The sequence below is a fragment of the Hypanus sabinus genome, chromosome 5 (assembly GCF_030144855.1).
Source record: "Hypanus sabinus isolate sHypSab1 chromosome 5, sHypSab1.hap1, whole genome shotgun sequence".
NCBI lineage: Eukaryota > Metazoa > Chordata > Chondrichthyes > Myliobatiformes > Dasyatidae > Hypanus > Hypanus sabinus.
The window spans coordinates 37,188,260-37,212,401 of NC_082710.1; the positions used below are offsets into that span (position 1 = coordinate 37,188,260).

The 24,142-nt window shown below is 32.2% G+C and overlaps 1 protein-coding gene across 3 annotated transcripts in view; it reads left to right on the forward strand.

Moving 5' to 3' along the window:
• Positions 1 to 24,142, forward strand: part of vps13a (vacuolar protein sorting 13 homolog A) — a 361,176-nt gene that overhangs the window by 20,637 nt on the left and 316,397 nt on the right. The gene's annotated exons all lie outside the window — the stretch shown is intronic.

Consider the following 24,142-nt stretch of genomic DNA (forward strand, 5'->3'; position numbering starts at 1 on the left):
TTACTTCTTTCCAATTTTGTAATATAGGTCTCCTGGCCATTAATGTTACAAAGGCAATCATTCGTCTAATTGAAGGGGAGAATCGACTATCATCTTCATTTGGTATACCAAAAATTGCAGAGATAAAATGAGGTTGTAAATCAATATTCCAAATTGAGGAAATGGTAGCAAATATGTCCTTCCAATAATTATGTAAAGTAGGACATGACCAAAACAGGTGGGTCAATGAAGCCACGTCTAAATGACATCTGTCACATTGAGGATTAACATGAGAATAAAACCGAGCAAGCTTATCTTTAGACATATGAGCTCTATGTACAACCTTAAATTGTATTAAAGCATGTTTAGCACATATAGAAGAAGAATTAACCATTTGTAAAATTTTTTCCCATTTTTCCATTGAAATATTGTATTGAAGTTCTTTTTCCCATTCCTGTTTAATTCTACCTGATATCTCTGGTTGTATCTTCATAATCATATTATAAATAAGAGCCACTAATCTCTTTTGACAAGGTTTTAAAGTAAAAATCATATCTGAAAAATCTATCAAAGTTGAATTAGGAAAGGATGGTAAAACTTTATACAAAAAGTTTCTAATTTGTAAATATCTAAAAAAATTAGATTTAGGTAATTTAAATTTGTTAGAAAGTTGATCAAAAGACATTAAACTACCTTCAGAAAAAAGATCGCAAAAACATATTATACCTTTCCTTTTCCATATACTAAAAGCTTGATCTGTTAAAGAGGGTTTAAAGAAAAAATTAAGTAAGATAGGGCTATCAAGAACAAAGTTTTTTAGAGTAAAAAATTTACGAAATTGAAACCAAATTCATAATGTATGTTTGACAATAGGGTTAGATATCTGTTTATTAAGTTTAACTAAATCAACAGGGAGAGAAGAACCAAGAACAGAAAATAGAGAATATCCTTGTGTATCATTACATTCTAAATTTACCCACTGTGGGCACAATGGTAAATCTAAATCTAATTTCCAGTATAATAAATTCCGAATATTATTCGCCCAATAATAAAATCTAAAATTGGGTAAAGCTAAACCACCATCTTTTTTAGATTTCTGTAACTGTCTTTTACTTAATCTGGGGTTTTTATTTTGCCACACAAATGAGGAAATTTTTGAATCAATGCTATCAAAAAAAGACTTAGGAATAAAAGTTGGTAAGGCTTGAAATAAATATAAAAATTTCGGTAAAATCATCATTTTAACAGCATTGATCCGACCAACCAATGATAAGGATAAAGGAGACCATCTAGTAGTAAGTTGTTGAATTTGATGAAGCATAGGTAAAAAATTCAATCTGAATAAATCTTTATATTTCTTGGTAATTTTTATACCTAAATAAATAAAATTATCAGTAACAATTTTAAATGGTATCCTGTCATTCAGTAAAGTTTGTGCATTTAAAGGGAACAGTTCACTCTTATCCAAATTTAATTTGTAACCAGAAAAACTATCAAATTGAACCAACAAGGATAGAATAGCGGGAATAGAATTATCAGGATCAGAAATATACAACAACAAGTCATCAGCATAGAGCGATAACTTGTATAATTTCTCATTACGGGTAATACCAAAAATATTAGGGGATTCACGAATAGCAATGGCTAAAGGTTCTAATGCAATATTAAATAATAAAGGACTTAAGGGACAACCGTGTCTCGTACCACGAGATAATTGAAAAAAAGAGGATCTATAATTATTCGTAAGAACAGAAGCAACAGGTTTATAATATATTAATTTAATCCATGATATAAAATTAGAACTAAAATTAAAATTCTTCAAGGGATTAAAGAAGTATGTCCATTCAACTCTATCAAAAGCTTTTTCAGCATCTAATGAAATAACACATGCTGGGGTTGTGGGTGAGGAAGTGTAAATTATATTAATCAATTTTCTAACATTAAAAAAGGAGTATCGGTTCCTAATGAAACCAGTTTGATCTCCTGAAATGATCTGTGATAGTACCTTTTCTAACCTAATAGCTAAAATTTTTGTAAGAATCTTAGAATCTACATTTAGTAACGATATAGGGTGATAAGATGCACATAAAGTAGGATCTTTATCTTTTTTAAGAATTAAAGAAATAGTAGCTTCATAAAAAGACTGGGGTAGTCTCTTCTTAATAAATGCATCATTAAAGATTTCACATAGCCAAGGGGAAAGCAAAGAAGAAAAAGTTTTAAAAAATTCTATAATATAACCATCAAGGGCCAGGAGATTTCCCTGAATTCATCGATGAAATAGCTTCTCCTACCTCAGCCATAGAAATAGGAGCATCAAATAAACTTCGATCTTCATCTGTCAGTTTGGGAATATTCAAATTGTTAAAAAAATTATCCATCGTAGACAGATCACCATCAAATTCTGATTGATATAAAGATTTATAAAAATCTTGGAAAGTATTATTAATTTCTTTATGATTACCGTCTTGTTTACGAATTTTAATAATTTGTCGCTTAGTCGAAATAGCTTTTAATTGATTAGCTAACAATTTACCAGTTCGATCACTATGAATATAAAATTGAGCCCTGGTCTTAATTAATTGATTCTCAATTGAAGAAGATAACAGTAAGCTATGTTCCATTTGCAGTTCAACTCTCTTCTAAAGTTCCTTGGTAGGAGTAATGGAATAAATCTTATCAATTTCTTTAATTTTATCCACCAATAAAGCTATATCTAAATATCTTTGTTTTCTTTTACCAGCAGAATATGAGATAATTTGTCCACGAATAAAATCCTTAAAAGAGTCCCAAAGTATTCCTCTGTCAATCTCTTCGGTATAGTTTGTTGAAAAAAATAAGTCAATTTGCTGTTTTATGAAGGTAATAAATTCTGGATCTTGAAGCAAAGTAGCGTTGAGTCTCCAAGATCTAGTATTAATGAAAGAGTCCGAAATCTTGATAGATAACTTCAAAGGTGCATGATCCGAAATAGCAATAGAATCATATTTACAATCAATAACATCTGCTAATAAATGATGATCGATAAGAAAATAATCAATTCTAGAATAACTATGATATACATGTGAAAAAAAAGAAAATTCTTTATCTTTAGGGTTCAAAAACCGCCATATTTCAGTAATTCCCGAATCAACCATAAAAGAGTTAATAAGTAAAGCTGATCTATTCGGAAGAGTTCGAATAGGTTTAGATCTATCCATCAAAGGAAATCTCCACCCATTATCAACATATATTCATTTAGATTAGGAAGGGCAGTAAATAAACGTTTAAAAAAATCAGGGCAGTCAAAATTTGGAGCGTAAATATTAACTAAGGCCACTTTTCGGTTAAAAAGTGAACCAGTAATCAACAAAAATCTGCCCTGTGGATCAGATATAATTTCATGATGTATAAACGAAATTGAGGGGTCTATAAAAATAGACACACCCCTAATTTTAGCAGTACAATTCGAATGAAATTGTTGACCCTTGCAGAACCTTGCAAAAAAGCGTTCATTATCCTCCCTCCTAATATGGGTCTCCTGTACAAAGATAATATTAGCATTTAGTCTATGGAATACTTTAAATATTTTTTACGTTTAATCGGATGATTTAAACCATTAGTATTCCAAGAAATTAAATTAATAGACTTATCCATCATGCTAATATTAATTGTATATATCATGAAAGGTTAAAAAAAAACACATAACCCATAATTCAGGAAGAAGGAAAAATGATACAGGAGCAACTGGAGAACATGACACCTCACCAATATTAATAATTTGAAGTCGGCCCATGAACTAAAAGCAAAAAAATAAAAAGCAAAAGCGTGAAAAAAGATCCCTACCCCCTCCCCCCACCCCTCGAAGGAAAGCCAAGCGGCAGGCGCATAAACTAACACTAATATTACCCCCATTTCAAGATGGCAGCTCCATAAAAAGATAAAAAAAACTATATAACACCCAGATTTAAATATAGGGTTGCAAAGAGAGAATATATATCAATCAGAATGAAAAAAATAATATAATAAGATTAAGATTAATAAGAATAAGATTAAGGACTTTCTTTTAAAATATTAATACAATATTAAACATTCTTGGGTTTTAACATTTTAGTATTTTTCTTTTTTCTCAATCCTTTTGTCTTATATATTTAACACTAAATTTATAGTTATACTAACTCTTTTAAAATATGGGTGGTTTGTGTCTGTTTTTACTTTTTCGTTTGAGTTGTCGTCTTGAGACATGGGGGTAAAGTTAGTATTTGCCTGCTTGCCTCTTTCTGGGGTTTTGAGGGTGGGGGGAGGGGGATTCTTTTTTTGCTTTGCTTCTCGCTTAGTTCTACTTCATGGGCTGACTCGAAACTACAGAAATGGTTGAAGTGTCATAACTTCCGGTTCCTCCTTGAACTTACTTCCCTCTTCCAGATTCGCGAGTTCATCTTTTTTTTAAACCTAATGTGTTAATTGTGATAAATATTGGCAATATGGATAAGATTATTAATTTTGTTTCTTGGAATACTAATGGTTTAAATCACCCAATCAAACGGAAAAAAATTCAAAGTATTCCACAGAATGAATGCTAATATTATCTTTGTGCAAGAGACTCATGAGGAAGGTGGATAGTCAATGTTTTTTTAGGTTTTGGAAGGGGAAACAGTATCACTCGAATTCCCAAGCCAAAGTAAGAGGCGTTTCCATTATTATACATTCTTCAACCTCTTTTATACACTATGAAATAATTTCGGACCCACAAGGTAGATTTTTGCTTCTCACTGGTTCACTTTTTAATCAAAAAGTTGTTTTAGTTAATGTCTATGCTCCAAACACTGACTGTCCTGAATTTTTCAAGTGTTTATTTACATCCTTTCCTAATTTAAATGAGTACATGTTGATAATGGGTGGAGATTTTAACTGTTGCTTAAATCTTTCGATGGATAGATCTAAGCCCACCCAGGTTCTTCCGAATAAATCGGCCTCTCTTATTAATTCCTTTGTGGTTGATTCTGGAATTTTTGAAATTTGGCGATTCTTACACCCCAACGATAAAGAATTTTCATACTTTTCTCATGTTTATCATAATTATTCAAGAATTGACTACTCTTTATTGATCATTGTTTACTTACAGATGTTATTGATTTTAAATATGATTCCATTACCATTTCTGACCATACACCTTTGAAGCTATCTATTAAGACAATGGACTCATCTTCTAATGCTAAATCTTGGAGGTTCAACCCCACGTTACTTCAGGACTCAGACTTTCTTAACTTCATTAAACAACAAATTGATTTGTTTTTTTTCAACGAATTCTACATAAGAGATCTCTAGTGGAATATTATGGGACTCTTCTAAAGCATTTATTCACGGACAGATTATTTCATACTCTGCTGGAGTTAGGAAACGAACTAATACTGAAATATTAATATTGGTCGATAAAATTAAAGAAATTGATAAGATTTATTCAGTGACCCCCCCCCCCAGTAAAGAACTTTATAAAAAGAGAGTTGATCTTCAAATGGAGCATAGTTTGTTATTATCCTCTTCGATTGAAAACCAGTTAATTAAATCTACATCCAGTTTTATGTATATGGAGATAAATTTGGCAAATTATTGGCTGATCAATTGAAAACTGCTTTGGTTAAACGACAAATCATTAAGGTTTGTAAACGAGATGGCACTTTGACGATTGATCATAAAGAGATAAATAAAGCCTTTCAAGATTTTTATAACTCTTTATATTTATCAGAATTTGTTGAGGATTCTTCCATAATGGATGAATTTTTAAGAAAATTGAATATTCTGAAATTATAAGATGGTGGACTTCTAGATGCACCTATTACGGAAACCGAAATAAAAGAGGCTATTTTTTCAATGAATTCAGGTAAAGCCCCTGGTCCGGATGGTTATACTGCGGAAATTTTTAAATCCTTTTCTTCTATACTCTCCCCTTGGCTTTGTAAAATTTTTAAAGATGCGTTAACTGTAGGTAAATTGCCACAATCTTTTTATGATGCCTCCATTTCTCTAATTCTTAAAAAAGATAAAGACCCCACTGAACGTGCATCCTATCGGCCTATATCCTTGCTGAATATGGATTCCAAGATTTTTACCAAAATTTTGGCCACTAGAATAGAAAATATATTACCTCAAATTAGCTCTGAAGACCAGACCAGATTTATTAAAAACCGTTATTCATCTTTTATCATCAGAAAATTAATTAATATAATTTATACTCCTTCACTTAAAATACCAGAATGTGTTATTTCGTTAGATGCTGAAAAAGCATTCGATAGAGTTGAATGGCCATATTATTTAATACATTGCAGAATTTTAATTTTAGTTTGAAATTTATATCATGAATTTAATTAATATATTATAAGCCTTTGGCTTCTGTTCTTACCAATAATCAGATTTTTTTTCAGTTATCTCGTGGTATAAGGCAAGGCTGTCCTTTAAGTCCTCTATTATTTGACATTGCTTTCGAACCTTTAGCCATTGCCATTCATGAATCACCTAATTTTTTTGGCATTACCTGTAGGGAAGGGACTTATAAGTTATCATTATATGCTGATGATTTGTTCCTATACATATCTGACCCTGAGAGATCTATTCCTGCTGTTTCATCCTTGCTTGCTCAGTTTAGTAGCTTTTCTGGCTACAAACTGAATTTTAATAAGAGTGAACTATTTCTATTCAATATGCAAGTTCCAATTTATAGACACTTACCATTTAAAGTTGTCACAGATCATTTTACTTATTGGGATATTAAAATTACCAAGAAACATAAGGATTTATTTAAAGTTAATTTTTTACCTTTAATTGACCAAATCAAGCAACTTGTTACCAGGCGGTCCTCATTATCTTTGTCATTGGTTGGTTGAATTAATGCTATTAAGATGATAATATTACCCAAATTTTTATATTTATTCCAAGCGTTACCAATTTTTATTCCTAAATATTTTTTTAATATTACTGACTCCAAAATATCCTCGTGTGGCAGAATAAAAATCCTATATTAAGTAGAAATATTTACAGAAGCCCAAGAAGGAGGGTGGTTTGGCTTTGCCAAACCTGAGATTTTACTATTGGGCAGTTAATATTCGATATTTAATATTTTGTCTTTCTTTTTCAATTTTTTAATTGATTTTCATATATACATATTAAAAAAAACATAACATAATAATAAGTAAATGATGAATACAATAGACTTGAAGTCACGTTGATAATAAGATAACAATATCCTATTAAACATCAGCAGAAAAAAATACCTTAATCAATTGTCCATATGATTATATATGAAAAAAAACAAAAATAACCATTAAAAGAAGAAAAAATTTGAAAATATGTGAAAAAAGTATATATTAAGAAAAATAAAACACTAAACTAAACTAACATGGGCAATAGTAATAGCTTACACGTATATGATAGTGTCAAAAAACTCCAGAACTCCATACCTGAACATGAATAAGCAGAAAGAAGGTCTGGAAAAGGCCAAATTAATTCATATGAAAATGTCAAATAAACGGTCTCCAAGTTTCTTCAAATTTAATTGATGAGTCAAAAATAGTGCTTCTAATTTTTTCCAAGCTCAAATAAGAAATAGTTTGAGAAAACCACTGAAACGTGGTAGGAGGATTTACTTCTTTCCAGTTTTGTAATATAGATCTTATGGCCATTAATGTTACAAAAGCAATCATTCGTCTGATTGAAGGGGAAAACTGATTACCATCTTCATTTGGTATGCCAAAAATTGCAGTAATAAAATGAGGTTGTAAATCTATATTCCAAATTGAGGAAATGGTAGTAAATATGTCCTTCCAATAGTTATGTAAAGTGGGACATGACCAAAACATATGGGTCAATGAGGCCACTTCTGAATGACATCTGTCACATTGAGGGTTAATATGAGAATAGAATCGAGCAAGTTTATCTTTAGACATATGAGCTCTATGTACAATTTTAAATTGTATTAAAGCATGTTTAGCACATATAGAAGAGGAATTAACCATTTGCAAAATTTTTTCCCATTTATCTGTTGATATATTATATCGAAGTTCTTTTTCCCATTCTTGTTTAATTCTAACTGATATTTCTGGTTGTATCTTCATAATCATATTATAAGTAAAAGCGACTAATCCCTTCTGACAAGGGTTTAAGGTGAAAATCAAATCTGTAAAATCCACTAAAGTTGAATTAGGAAAAGATGGTAAAACTTTATGTAAAAAATTTCTAATTTGTAAATATCTGAAAAAATTAGATTTAGGTAGTTCAAATTTGTTGGAAAGTTGGTCAAATGACATCAAAGTATCTTCAAAGAAAAGATCACGAAAACATTTTATACCTTTCCTTTTCCATATGTTAAAAGCTTGATCTGCCCAAGAAGGTTTGAAAAAAAAATTAAGTAAGATAGGGCTATCAAGAACAAAGTTTTTCAAAGTAAAAAACTTACGAAATTGAAACCAAATTCGTAATGTATGTTTAATAACAGGATTAGATATTTGTTTATTAAATTTAACTAAATCAGCAGGAAGACAAGAACCGAGAACAGAGAATAGAGAATATCCCTTTACCTCATTACATTCCAAATTTACCCACTGTGGACACAATGGTGAATCCAAATCTAGTTTCCAATACATTAAATTATGAATATTATTTGCCCAATAATAAAATCTAAAGTTAGGTAAAGCTAAACCACCATCTTTTTTAGATTTTTGTAATTGCTTTTTACTTAACCTAGGGTTTTTATTTTGCCACACAAATGAGGAAATTTTTGAATCAATGTTATCAAAAAAAATTTAGAAATAAAAATTGGTAAGGCTTGAAATAAGTATAAAAATTTCGGTAAAATCATCATTTTAATAGCATTAATCCAACCAATTAATGATAAAAATAAAGGAGACCATCTTGTAGTAAGTTGATGAATTTGATGAAGCATAGGTAAAAAATTCAGTCTAAATAAATCTTTATATTTCTTGGTAATTTTTATACCTAAATAGGTAAATGTTATCAGTAACAATTTTAAATGGTATCCTATCACTCAATAAAGTTTGTGCATTTAAAGGAAATAATTCACTCTTATCTAAGTTTAGTTTATAACCAGAAAAAATACCAAATTGAACCAACAAGGATAAAATAGCGGGAATAGACCTATCAGGGTCAGAAATATATAACAGCAAATCATCAGCATAAAGTGATAATTTGTATAACTTCTCATTACGGGTAATACCAAAAATATTAGGAGATTCACGAATAGCAATAGCTAAAGGTTCTAATGCAATATTAAATAATAAAGGACTTAAGGGACAGCCTTGTCTCGTACCACGAGATAATTGAAAAAAAGAGGATCTATAGTTATTTGTAAGAACAGAAGCAACAGGTTTATAATACATTAATTTAATCCATGATATAAAGTTAGGACTAAAATTAAAATTTCTCAATGTATTAAATAAATATATCCATTCAACTCTATCAAAAGCTTTTTCAGCATCTAATACATTCTGGGATAACACATTCTGGGATTGTGGGTGGTGAAGTATGATTATATTGATCAATTTTCTAACATTAAAAAAGGAATACCGATTCCTCATAAAACCAGTTTGATCTTCTGAAATAATCTGTGATAATACTTTTTCTAATCTAATGGCTAAAATTTTTGTAAGAATCTTAGAATCTACATTTAATAGTGATATAGGGCGATAAGATGTACATAAAGTAGGATCTTTATCTTTTTTAAGAATTAGAGAGATATTAGCTTCATAAAAAGATTGAGGTAATCTCTTCTTAGCAAACGCATCATTAAAAATTTCACAAAACCAAGGAGAGAACAAAGAAGAAAAAGTTTAAAAAAATTCTACTATATAACCATCAGGACCAGGAGCTTTCCCTGAATTCATTGATGAGATAGCCTCTCCTATTTCCACCATAGAGATAGGAGCATCTAACAGGCTATGGTCTTCATCAATGAGTTTAGGAATATTCAAATTGTTAAAAAAATTATCTATCATGGACTGGTCACCATCAAATTCTGATTGATATAAAGATTTATAAAAATCTTGAAAAGTATTATTAATTTCTTTATGATCAGTAGTTAAATTACCGTCTTGTTTGCGAATTTTAATAATTTGTCGCTTAGTCGAAATAGCTTTTAATTGATTAGCTAACAGTTTGCCAGTATGATCACTATGAATATAGAATTGAGCCCTGGTCCTAATTAATTGATTTTCAATTGAAGAAGATAATAGTAAACTATGTTCCATTTGAAGCTCAACTCTCTTCTTATAAAGTTCTTTGGTAGGAGTCACGGAATAAATCTTAACAATTTCCTTGATTTTATCCACTAATAAAGCAATATCTAAATATCTTTGTTTTCTTTTACCAACAGAATATGAGATAATTTGTCCACGGATAAAAGCCTTAAAAGAGTCCCAAAGTATTCCTCTGTCGATTTCTTCAGTATAGTTTGTTGAGAAAAACAAGTCAATTTGCTGTTTTATGTAGGTGATAAATTCTGGGTCTTGAAGCAAAGTAGCGTTAAGCCTCCAAGATCTGATATTATTGGAATAGTCCGAAATCTTAATAGATAACTTCAAAGGTGCATGATCCGAAATAGTAATAGAATCATATTTACAATCAATAACATCCGTTAATAACCGATGATCAATAAGAAAATAGTCAATTCTAGAATAGCTATGATATACATGTGAAAAAAATGAAAATTCTTTATCTTTAGGGTTCAAAAACCGCCATATTTCAGTAATTCCCGAATTAACCATAAAAGAATTAATAAGTAGGGCTGATCTGTTCGGAAGAGTACGGATAGGTTTAGATCTATCCATCGAAGGATTCAAACAACAATTAAAATCTCCACCCATTATCAACATATATTCATTTAGATTAGGAAGGGAAGTAAATAAACGTTTAAAAAATTCAGGGCAGTCAAAGTTTGGAGCATAAATATTAACTAGAACAACTTTCCGATTAAAAAGTAAGCCAGTTATCAACAAAAATCTACCCTGTGGGTCAGAAATAATTTCATGATGTGTAAATGATATTGAGGGGTCTATAAAAATGGACACACCCCTAATTTTAGCGGTACAATTCGAGTGAAATTGTTGACCCTTCCAGAACCTAAAAAAACGTTGATTATCCTCCCTCCTGATATGGGTCTCCTGTGCAAAGATAATATTAGCGTTCAGTCTATGGAATACTTTAAATTTTTTTTACGTTTATTCGGATGATTTAAACCATTAGTATTCCAGGAGATAAAGTTAACAGATTTATCCATCATGCTAATATTAGTTGTGTGTATCATAAAAGGTTAAAAAGACGCATAACCCACAATTCAGGAAGGAGGAAAATTGTTTCAGGAGCAACCGGAGAACATGACACCTCAAGAATATTAAAGTCGGCCCATAAACTAAAAGCAAAAAAATAAAGAGCAAAAGCGTGAAAAAAGATCCCTACCCCCTCCCCCCACCCTTCGAAAAAAAGCCAAGCGGCAGGCGCATAATCTAATACTAACATTACCCCCATTTCAAGATGGCAGCTCTATAAAAAGATTAAAAGAAAACTATATAACACCCAGATTAAGATATAGAGTTGCAAAAAGAAAATATATATCAATCAGAATAAAAAAACTAATATAATAAAACAAGCAATCATTAATTAAAAAAAGTATAAACATCAAAATTTGAAAGTGTAATATACCTTTAAAAAAAATCCCGTGTTCAAATACAAGATGACGTTTCAAAAGCAAAGACTTATGGGAAGAAGAAACGCCATTTTGAAAAAGCCATATTACTAAATACAAATGTGAGTTCAGCAATCTATTAAAAGACAAAATAAGATTTAAAAAAGGGATGTAATAAACAGTACAATATATATATAAAAAAAGACCAAAAATCCAAAACATTCGTCCCATTTCTGAGTACAGGCAAACAAATGCTTACAAAAAACAGAATCTTACGGGAAAAAGAAACGACATCTTAAAAAGTAAATCATTATTGCAAAATATAGACGTATATAACCGAAACAGAAAAAAAAGAAGATATTATAAAAATTAAAAGGAACATCTATAAACAATGATAATAGTAAAAAAAACCAGACCCATAGATCAAAATAAGAAGTTATAACCCAGCTTCATAGGTTAAAACTTAAAGTAAAAAGATATCCTCTCTCCGAAAAATCTTCCACATAACACATAGTTCAAGTTGCACTAGAAGATCGAAATTCTTCAGCAAATTTCTTCGCTTCTTCCGGAGTGTTAAAAATTTGCTGACTGTTGTCGTTCAGCGTAATTCTAAGCTTCGCTGGATACATTAAAGCTTGTTTAAGTCCAATCGAGTAAATCTCTGCCATCACTGGTTTAAAAGCGATTCTGGCTCTCATTACCTCATAAGAATAATCCTCAACAATTCGAAATTTGTAGGTATTGTAAGAAATCATACCTTTTTTACGAGCTAATCGAATTAAAAGCTCTTTCTCACGAGGATAATGAAGGCGAACAATCACCGCTCGTGGTTTATTAGTCGTAGACGAAAACCTCGCAACTCTGTGAGCACGGTCAATAACAGGTTTAGTTTGCAAACCTTTATCACCAAAAATTTCCCACAGTAATTTAGAGAAAAATTCAGTTAAATCACCGGACTCAACTCTTTCGGGAAACCCGATAATTCGCAAATTCTGTCTGCGAGATCGATTTTCGAGATCAGTAATTTTAAACTTATACTGATCTACAGTTTTAAGAGTTGATTGTACCTTCTTATCCAACACTTCAGTTGTATGTACTTTTTCAACAATTAATTTTTCAAGAGTCGCCAACTTATCTTCATGCCGCTGAATATCCGAAGCCTGCGACTTAAGCTTAGAATCAAGCGATCTAACAACTCCTTCAAGTTCAGACATTTTCATGGTAAGCTTGTTTTCCAAACTTACCATTTTACTTTCCAGCTTGTTTTCCAAACTTTCCATTTTACTTTCCAGCTTGCTTTCCAAACTTGCAAGTTTAGTGTCCAGAAGATTAGAAATTGCATCGATAGATAAAGGCTCCTTAGACGATTTCTTACTTGTAGCCATTTTAAGTTCGACAAAGTTAGATCAAATATAATTTTAGGGAAAAAAAAGTCAATCGAAAATATCAACTCATTTGATTAAATTTGAAAAGATTTGATTAAAGGGTGATTATAGTTAAAAAAGTGAAGAGCGCCTAAAAGGCAGATGTTTACGTCGCCATCTTGAAACTCCACCCCCCCATTTAATATTTTGGACACAAGAATCGATTATAGTATCTTGCCCACAATGGGTAAATTTGGAATGTAAATCTATACAAGACTTCTCATTGTTTTCTATGTTAGGATCTTTGCTTTCTTTTGCTTTATCTAAATTGAATAAACAAATAGATAATCTTATAGATAAACGTACATTACGAATATGGTTTCAATTTCATAAATTCTTTGGCTTGAATAAGTTTATCTTATCAAGCCCTATTATATCTAACGGTTTTTCTCAGCCCTCTTTTATGTATCAAGCCTTTGTATTATGGAAAACAATAGGTATAACATGTTTTCGTGATGTGTTTTTAGATAACAGTTTTTTGTCCTTTGAACAGCTATCTAATAAATATAATTTGCCTAAAACTCATTTTTTTTAGATACTTGCAAGTTTGAAATTTTTTGAATAATATGGACATTATGGAAATTTTTTTAGTTCTGAATCCTTGCCAGAAGGGTTTAGTAACCATCATTTATAATATGATCATGAAAATACAGCCAGAAATATCAGAAAAAATTAAGAAGAAATGGGGAAAAAGAACTTCATTGTCTTGTACCCACTGAGCAGTGGGAGAAAATTTTACCATTAGTCAATTCTTCTATTTGTGCTAAATATGCCCTAATACAATTTAAGGTTGTACACAGGGCTCACATGTCCAAGGATAAACTTGCTCGATTTTATTCTTATGTTAATCCAATCTGTGACAGATGTCATTCTGAAGTTGCTTCACTGATGTTTTGGTCTTCCCCTTGTTTGCAAAATTATTGGGAAGATATTTTCAGTACTATTTCAACGATTCTGAATATCAAATTGCAACCGCATCCTATTACTGTGATTTTCAGTTTACCAGTGGTGGATAATAGTTGTTTATACCACTCAGCCCGGCAGATGTTGCATTTGTTACATTAATGGCTAGGAGATCTATCCTGTTGAACTGGAAAGAAATTAATCCTCCAACTATATTTCAGTGGTTTTCTCAAACTGTTTCTTGTTTGAGTTTAGAAAAAAATTAGAAGTGTTGTCTTTGACCCTTTAGTTAAATTTGAAGAAACTTGGAGACCATTTATTCAACATTTTCATATGAGCTAAACTGACTTTTCCTAAACATTACTTTTATTCTCCTTAATTATTTGGATGGAGGTGCGGAGTTATTGACGCTGCTGTGTATATTTGACATAATGCAATGGCCCATGTTGGTTAGGTTTTTTTTCCGGGGGGGGGGGTTCTTATTTACTCCATTTTTCATAATTACTATGAGTTTGGGAGGTTATTATATATGGATTATCATCTATTTGTATTTATACCTTAACCTCTATTATGTATTCTCAAACTCTCTGTATTCATGTTTCATTTATGTTTGTTTAAAATTAATAAAAAGATTTAAAAAGAAAGAAAGAAGAATTGTAGAGCTGTGGATCATTTTGGAGCTTCTAGTTATGCTATTCCACAAGCATATTGCAATTTGACTGCTCTGAATACGTAGCCATTGCCTGTCTTCAGACCTGCAGAATTGACAGCAACCCAGTGAGACAAGCCTTGTATAGATGCCATTTGGCCATCTGTTGTCAAAGAGTATATGGTCCATGATGAGAAAGACAAAATGCCCTAACATACCCCTACTGATGAAGGAATGGGACAAACTGGAACAAAGCTTTTACAGTGTAACATCTTCTCCAGGCAGACCTCTGTGTTCCTATTTGGTTTAGCCTGAGAGACACTGGAGGCTTGTACCAAAGTCACTTCATGATGACTCAGGTCTTTTGGGGTTTAACAAAGCCTACAGATTGGTCCGAGACTGGTTTTATTGGCCCTGAATGAAGCCCAAGGTTGAAGAGAACTGTAAGTCTATGTGATTTGCTTCATTATCTCATCTACAAAGCATGGGACCACTTGATTGAGTGTGGCTGGATTTCTTCTTCATAGAGCCTGATTCCAGTAATGTTGCAAATGTCTTGATCATCAATACACCAGATATACTCAAGCCTTCCCAATAACAGATCAGAAAGCAGCCACAGTTGCTAAAGTGTTATAGGAGAAGTATTTTGTTCATTATGGCCTCCCAAGAAGAGTACAGAGTGATCAGGAAAGGGATTTTGAAAGTTAGCTCATACACGAGTTACTGAGCATGCTTAGAGTCAAGAAGTCAACGACCATCCCATATCACCCTATGGGTGATCCTCAGCTTGAAACGTTCAACCGGGCTTTGCTAGACATGCTTGGAACCCTGGATGCCAACAAAAAGAATAAATGGAGTCAGCATATTGGGCATTGTGTACACTGCTACAGTTGTACACAGAATGATGCTACTGGCTACTTGCCATACTTTTTTATGTTAAGATGCAAAGCAAGGTTACCTGTATATCTGTTTTCGAACTGGTGGTGAAGACTTGCTGCAGAACACATAACTCAGGTATGTGTCTGACATGAGGAAAGAACTGGAAGATGTTTATGAGCTAGCAATGGTTTCTACTACCAAGAAAAATCAAGGAAGCGAGCAGGTGTGTTCTGAAATGAAATGATTAGGTACTCTGAAATGATGACTGAGACAGAGTTTTAAGATATTTGGGGCTACCAGTGAAGCATAAATTGGCTGACCACTAGGTGTCTGTGTCTCCCGTAGTGGACAGCCAGATGCCAAATTTACCAGTTTTCCCGGTGAAGCCAGAGGATGGAATGGTCCTGTCAAAATTCTCCATTGAAATCACCTTCGACTTCAAGGGCAGGAAGTATGTGTTGACCCATGGAACCTACACCTGCCAGGAGAACTGTACACAGGAGGAGAACAGAAAGGCAATCCACTGACAACAGGGTGACTTCTGTGGAAAAACTTGGAGGAACCAATCACTGAATACTGTGTAGACTCCGAGGATGAGGAAATGGGAATTATGGTATGCTTTACCTTGTGCAAATTCCCTATGAATTGATGAAGAGATTTCTGAATCTCCCAGTCCTGACTTAGATGTAACAGGGAGCATGAACAGTGGGCAGGCAGGCATGATAATGGACAGTGAGGGGAAACTTGGGATGCAGTTGGGTTCAGTCAGGTGGCTGGGGGACCTGAGTCACCAGAAGGTATGAGTGATAGACTGGGAGGCATCCCCAAGAAAACAGGAACAGTCACATAAGTGCCTGAAGCTGAAGAAGATGAGATAAGAAGGTAGTCTGGTATGATGCACTGGGTAAACAGAGTGTTGTGCCCTTCCCAATAGTGAGAAATGTTACTGCCATTTACTAATGGATTGGAGGTCCTGAAATCACAAACATCATTTGAATACTGTGTTATTAATAATGGTTTAATAAGTTATGTTGTGAGGATGCTTCACTGCAGCAGGCTTGGAAGGCTTCTGAAGATAGAGGGAAAAATGCAGCAAAATACATGGAAATACTGGAGGAAAACCGGATGCAGTATGCATGAAAACTGCGACTTGGGAGAAGATTTGTTTTCCAGCAAGACAGTGACCCCAAGCATAAAGCCGAACTACACAGGAATGGCATAAAAGCAACAAAGTTAATGTCCTGGAGTGGCCAAGTCAGAATCCAGTCTTTAATTCAGTTGAGAATTTGTGGGTGGACTTGAAAAAGGCTGTTCATTCATGATCCCCATGCAATCTGACAGAACTTGAGCAGTTTAGTAACTAAGAATGGGAAAAAATGCAGTGTCCAGATGTGCAACACTGATAGAGACCTATCCACACAGACTCAAGACTGTACCTGCTGCCAAAGGTGCATCTACTAAATACTGACTTGAAGGTGGTGAATATGCCACCTCCATAATGTACTGGTTAGGCACAGGAGTACATTCAGCCAGAGACTCATTCCACTGAGATGCAACACTGAGTGTCATAGGAAGTCATTCCTGCCTGTGGCCATCAAACTTTACAACTCCTCCCTTGGAGTGTCAGACACCCTGAGCCAATAATCTGATCCTGGACTTATTTCCACTTGGCACAATGTACTTTTTATTAATTAGTTATGGTTTTATATTGCTATATTTCTGCACTATTCTTGGTTGGTGCGACTGTAATGAAACCCAGTTTCCCTCGGGATCAATAAAGTATGTCTGTCTGTCTGGATACTTATGCAAGCAATGACTTTGTTTTATATTTGTAATTAATTTAGATCACTTTGCGGAGATCTGTTTTCACTTTGACACGAGTCATTTTTTGTTGATGCGTTGAAAAAGTCAAATTAATTCCACTGTGTTTCAATGTGAAACAAAACATGAAAACTTCTGGGGGGGAGGGGGGAATACTTTTTATAAGAACTGTCTGCTTGAAAAATAAAACAGGAGAAGAAGCTGTTCCTAAAACATTGAGTGTGTGCCTTCAGGCTCCTGTACCACCTCCTTAATGGTACCAATGGGGGTCCTTATTGATGGATGCTGCCTTTTTGAGTATCGCCTTCTGAAGATGTCCTTGATGCTCGGGATATAAGCGGTCATGATGGCACTGGCTGAGTTTACAATTCTTTCTTCTTTTTCAATCTTTTTATTAAATTTCATATATAAAAAAAAACAACACATAATAATGAATAGATTACAGATTCAATAAACTTGAGATTACATTAGTAATAGGATAATAATATCCTATTAAAACATCCATCAACAAAAGGTACATAAATCAATCAAGTCTATATAAATATATATGAAAAAAAAACAAAAATAATCATCGAAAAAAGAAAAAAAAATTGAAATTATATATGAGAAAAAATATATATTGAAAAAAAATACTAAACTAAAACTAACATGGGCAATAATAGCACTTTATAAATATATAAAGGTGTCAAGAAAAGAACTCCGGAACTCCATACCTGAACAAGTATAAGTAGAGAAAAGGATCTGAAATAGGCCAAATTAATTCATATGAAAGTGTCGAATAAATGGTCCCCAGGTTTCTTCAAATTTAATTGAAGAATCAAAGATAGTGCTTCTGATTTTTTCCAAACTCAGATAAGAAATAGTTTGGGAGAACCACTGAAATGTAGTAGGAGGATTTACTTCTTTCCAATTTTGTAATATAGACCTTCTGGCAATTAATGTTACAAAGGCAATCATTCGTCTGATTGAAGGGGAAAGCTGATTGCCATCTTCATTTGGTATACCGAAAATTGCAGTAATAAAATGGGGTTGTAAATCAATATTCCATACTGAGGAAATGACATCAAAAATGTCCTTCCAATAGTTATGTAAAGTGGGACATGTCCAAAACATGTGAGTCAATGAAGCCACTTCTAAGTGACATCTGTCACATTGAGGATTAATATGCGAATAAAATCGGGCAAGCTTATCTTTAGACATATAAGCTCTATGTACAATTTTAAATTGTATTAAAGCATGTTTAGCACAAATAGAGGAGGAATTAACCATTTGTAAAATTTTTTCCCATTTATCTGTTGATATATTACATCGAAGTTCTTTTTCCCATTCTTGTCTAATTCTATCCGATATTTCTGGCTGTATCTTCATAATCATGTTATAAATAAAAGCTACTAATCCCTTCTGACAAGGATTAAAAGTAAAAATCAAATCTGAAAAATCCGATGGAGTTGAGTTAGGAAAAGATGGAAGAATTTTATGTAAGAAATTTCTAATTTGTAAGTATCTAAAAAAAATTAGATTTAGGTAATTCAAATTTGTTGGATAGTTGATCAAAAGACATCAAAGTACCTTCAAAAAAAAGATCACGAAAACATTTTATACCTTTCCTTTTCCATATACTAAAAGCTTGATCTGTCAATGAAGGTTTAAAAAAAAAAATTACATAAAATAGGGCTGTCCAGAGCAAAGTTTTTCAAATTAAAGAATTTGCGAAATTGAAACCAAATTCGTAGTGTATGTTTAACAACAGGGTTAGATATCTGTTTATTGAATTTGGCTAAATCAATAGGAAGAAAAGAACCAAGAACGGAAAATATAGAATATCCCTTAACCTCACTACATTCCAAATTTACCCACTGTGGGCACACAGGTGAATCCAAATCTAGTTTCCAGTACATTAGGTTACGAATATTATTCGCCCAATAATAAAATCTAAAGTTAGGTAAAGCTAGACCACCATCTTTTTTAGACTTTTGTAATTGCCTTTTGCTTAACCTAGGATTTTTATTTTGCCACACAAATGAGGAAATTTTTGAATCAATATTATCAAAAAAAGATTTAGGAATAAAAATTGGTAAAGCTTGGAATAAATATAAAAATTTCGGTAAAATCATCATTTTAATAGCATTAATCCGACCAACTAATGATAAAAATAAGGGAGACCATCTAGTAGTAAGTTGCTGAATTTGATGAAGCATAGGTAAAAAATTCAGTCCGAATAAATCTTTATATTTCTTGGTGATTTTTATACCTAAATAGATAAAGTTATCAGTAACAACTTTAAATGACATCCTATCACTCAATAAGGTTTGCGCGTTTAAAGGGAATAACTCACTCTTATCTAAGTTTAACTTATAACCAGAAAAGCTACCAAATTGAGCCAACAAGGATAAAATAGCAGGAATAGACCTACTAGGATTAGAAATATATAACAACAAATCATCAGCATAAAGCGATAATTTGTATAACTTCTCATTACGGGTAATACCAAAAATATTAGGAGACTCACGAATAGCAATAGCTAAAGGTTCTAATGCAATATTAAATAATAAAGGACTTAAAGGACAACCTTGTCTCGTACCACGAGATAATTGAAAAAAAGAGGATCTATAATTATTTGTAAGAACAGAAGCAACAGGTTTATAATATATTAATTTAATCCATGATATAAAATTAGGACTAAAATTAAAGTTTCTCAATGCATTAAATAAATATGTCCATTCAACTCTATCAAAGGCTTTTTCAGCATCTAATGAGATAACACATTCTGGGGTTGTAGGTGATGAAGTATAAATTATGTTAATCAATTTTCTAATATTAAAAAAGGAATACCGATTCCTAATAAAACCAGTTTGATCTTCTGAAATAATCTGTGGTAATACCTTTTCTAATCTAATGGCTAAAATTTTTGTAAGAATCTTAGAGTCTACATTTAATAATGATATAGGGCGATAAGATGCACATAAAGTAGGATCTTTATCTTTTTTAAGAATTAGAGAGATAGTAGCTTCATAAAACGATTGAGGTAGTCTCTTCTTAACAAACGCATCATTAAAGATTTCACATAGCCAAGGAGAAAGCAGTAAAGAAAAAGTTTTTAAAAATTCTACAATAAAACCATCAGGACCAGGAGCTTTCCCTGAATTCATTGATGAAATAGCCTCTCTTATTTCATCCATAGAAATAGGAGCATCAAACAAGCTACAATCTTCATCTATCAGTTTAGGAATATTCAAGTTATTAAAAAAATTATCCATCGTAAACCGGTCACCGTCAAATTCTGATTGATATAAAGATTTATAAAAATCTTGAAAAGTGTTATTGATTTCTTTATAATCAGTAGTTAAATTACCGTCTTGTTTACGAATTTTAATAACTTGTCGCTTAGTCGAAATAGCCTTTAATTGATTAGCTAACAATTTACCAGTTCGATCACTATGAATATAAAATTGAGCCCTAGTCTTAATTAATTGATTCTCAATTGAAGAAGATAATAATAAACTATGTTCCATTTGAAGCTCAACTCTCTTCTTATAAAGTTCTTTGGTAGGAGTAATGGAATAAATCTTATCAATTTCTTTAATTTTATCCACCAATAAAGCTATATCTGAATATCTTTGTTTTCTTTTACCAGCGGAATATGAAATAATTTGTCCACGAATAAAAGCCTTGAAAGAGTCCCAAAGTATTCCTTTATCAATCTCTTCATTATAGTTTGTTGAAAAAAATAAGTCAATTTGTTGTTTTATGAAGGTAATAAATTCTGGATCTTGAAGTAAAGTAGCATTAAGTCTCCAAGATCTAGTATTGATAGAAGAGTCCGGAATCTTGATAGATAACTTCAAAGGCGCATGATCCGAAATAGCAATAGAATCGTATTTACAATCAATAACATCTGTTAATAAATGATGATCAATAAGAAAATAATCAATTCTAGAATAACTATGATATACATGTGAAAAAAATGAAAATTCTTTATCTTTAGGGTTCAAAAACCGCCATATTTCAGTAATTCCAGAATCAACCATAAAAGAATTAATAAGTAAAGCTGATCTATTCGGAAGAGTTCGAATAGGTTTAGATCTATCCATCGAAGGATTCAAACAACAATTAAAGTCTCCACCCATAATCAACATATATTCATTCAAATTAGGAAGAGAAGTAAATAAACGTTTAAAAAATTCAGGACAATCAAAGTTTGGAGCATAAATATTAACTAAAACAACTTTCCGATTAAAAAGTGAACCAGTTATCAACAAAAATCTACCCTGTGGATCAGAAATAATTTCATAATGTGTAAACGAAATTGAGGCGTCTATAAAAATAGACACACCCCTAATTTTAGCGGTACAATTTGAGTGAAATTGTTGCCCTTTCCAGAACCTAAAAAAACGTTGATTATCCTCCCTCCTAATATGGGTCTCCTGTGCAAAAATAATATTAGCGTTCAATCTATGGAATACTTTAAATATTTTTTTACGTTTAATCGGATGATTTAAACCATTAGTATTCCACGAGATAAAGTTAATAGATTTATCCATCATACCAATATTAATTGTGTGTATCATAAAAGGTTAAAAAGACACATAACCCACAATTTAGGAAGAAGGAAAATTGATTCAGGAGCAAACGGAGATCCTGACACCTCAACAATATTAACAATTTAAAGTCAGCCCATAAACTAAAAGCAAAAAAATAAAAAGCAAAAGCATGAAAAAAGATCCCTCCCCCCTCCCCCCACCCTTTGAAAGAAAGCCAAGCGGCAGGCGCATAAACTAATACTAATATTACCCCCATTTCAAGATGGCAGCTCCATAAGAAAATTTTTTAAGAAAAAACTATATAACACCCTAATTAAAATATAGAGTTGCAAAAAAAATATATATATATATACCTACATATATATATATATATACATACACATACACACACATATCAGACAAATCAAAAAAAAACTAAAATAGTAAAACCAGAAAAATCATTAATAAAAAAAAATGAACATTAAAGTTTAAAAATGTAATACACCTTTAAAAAAGAAATTCCATATTCAGATACAAAGATGACGTTTCACAAGCCAAGACTTATGGGAAGAAGAAACGACATTTTGAGAAAGCCATATTACAAAATATGAATATAAATTCAGCAATCTAATAAGAAAATTTAATTAAAAAAAAGTTATCAAAATAGAATTTTTTTAAAAAAAAGATTTAATAGACACTACAACATATATAAAAAAAAACTAAAAAAAAAAAGAATTCAAAACCTTTGTTCCATTTCTAAATACAGGCAAGCAAATAAACGCTTATAAAAAGTAAAGACTTATGGGAAGAAGAAACAACATTTTGAAAAAATAATTCATTATTACAAAATACAAACGTGTATAAAAAAGGATATTATAAAAATTAAAACAGCATCTATAAGCAATAATAATAGTAGTAAAAAAAAAAGACCCAGACCCATAGTTCAAAATAAAAAGTTATAACCCAACTTCCAGGGTTAAAACTTAAAATGAAATGACATCCTCTCTCCAAAAAAAAAAATCTTCAATGTAACTCATAGTTCAAGTTGCACTAGAGGATCGATATTCTTCAACAAATTTCTTCGCTTCTTCAGGAGTGTTAAAAAAGTGTAGACTGCTGTCGGGCAGCACCATTCTAAGCTTCGCTGGATACATTAAAGCTTGTTTAAATCCAATCGAATGAATCTCTGCCATCACTGGTTTAAAAGCGATCCTGGCTTTCATTACTTCATAAGAATAATCCTCAACTATTCGAAATGAGTAATTTTTGAAGGAGATCATACCTTTTTTACGAGCTAACCGAATTAGAAGCTCTTTCTCACGAGGATAATGAAGGCGAACAATCACCGCTCGTGGTTTATCAGGCACAGACGAAAGCCTCGCAACTCTATGAGCACGGTCGATAACAGGTTCATTTTTCAAACCTTCACCACCGAAAATTTCCCACAGTAATTTAGAGAAAAATTCAGTTAAATCACCGGACTCAACTTTTTCGGGAATTCCGATGATGCGCAAATTCTGTCTGCGAGAACGATTTTCAAGATCAGTAATTTTAAACTTATACTGATCTAAAGTTTTAGCAGTCGACTCTATCTTCTTCTCTAACACTTCAATTGTACGTGCTTTTTCACAAATTGATTGTTCAAGAGTCGTGATCTTATTTCCAAGCTGCTGAACCACTAACGCCTGCGACTGAAACTTAGTTTCAAGCGATTTAACAACTCCTTCAAGATCGGATATTTTCGAAGTAATCCTCCTTTCCAAATTTAACAGTTTACTGTCCAATTTACCTTCTAGTCTGCCTTCCAGACCCGCAAATTTAGCATCCAGTTTATTGTCCAATTTACCTTCCATACCCGCAAATTTAACATCCAGTTTAATGTCCAAAAGACCAGAAATTGCGTCGATGGATACAGGATCCTTAGCCGATTTCTTACTTGTAGCCATTTTAGGTTTGACAAGATTAGATCAACTATTATTTTAGGAAAAAAGGGTCAATCAAAGGTAGCAACTCATATGATTAAGTTCGAAAAGATCTAATTAAAGGGTGATTATAGTTAAAAAAATAAAGAGCGCCTAAAAGGCAGATGCTTACGTCGCCATCTTGAAACTCCACCGAGTTTACAATTCACTGCTGCCTTTTCTGATCATGTGCAGTGTCCCTTCCATATAAGATAGCACTGCAACTAGTTATAATGTTCTCTACGGTAGATCTGTAGAATTTTGCTAGCGTCTTTGGTGACATACCAAATCTCCTCCAACCTTTATTGATAAATAGCTGCTGTTGTGCCACCTTTGTA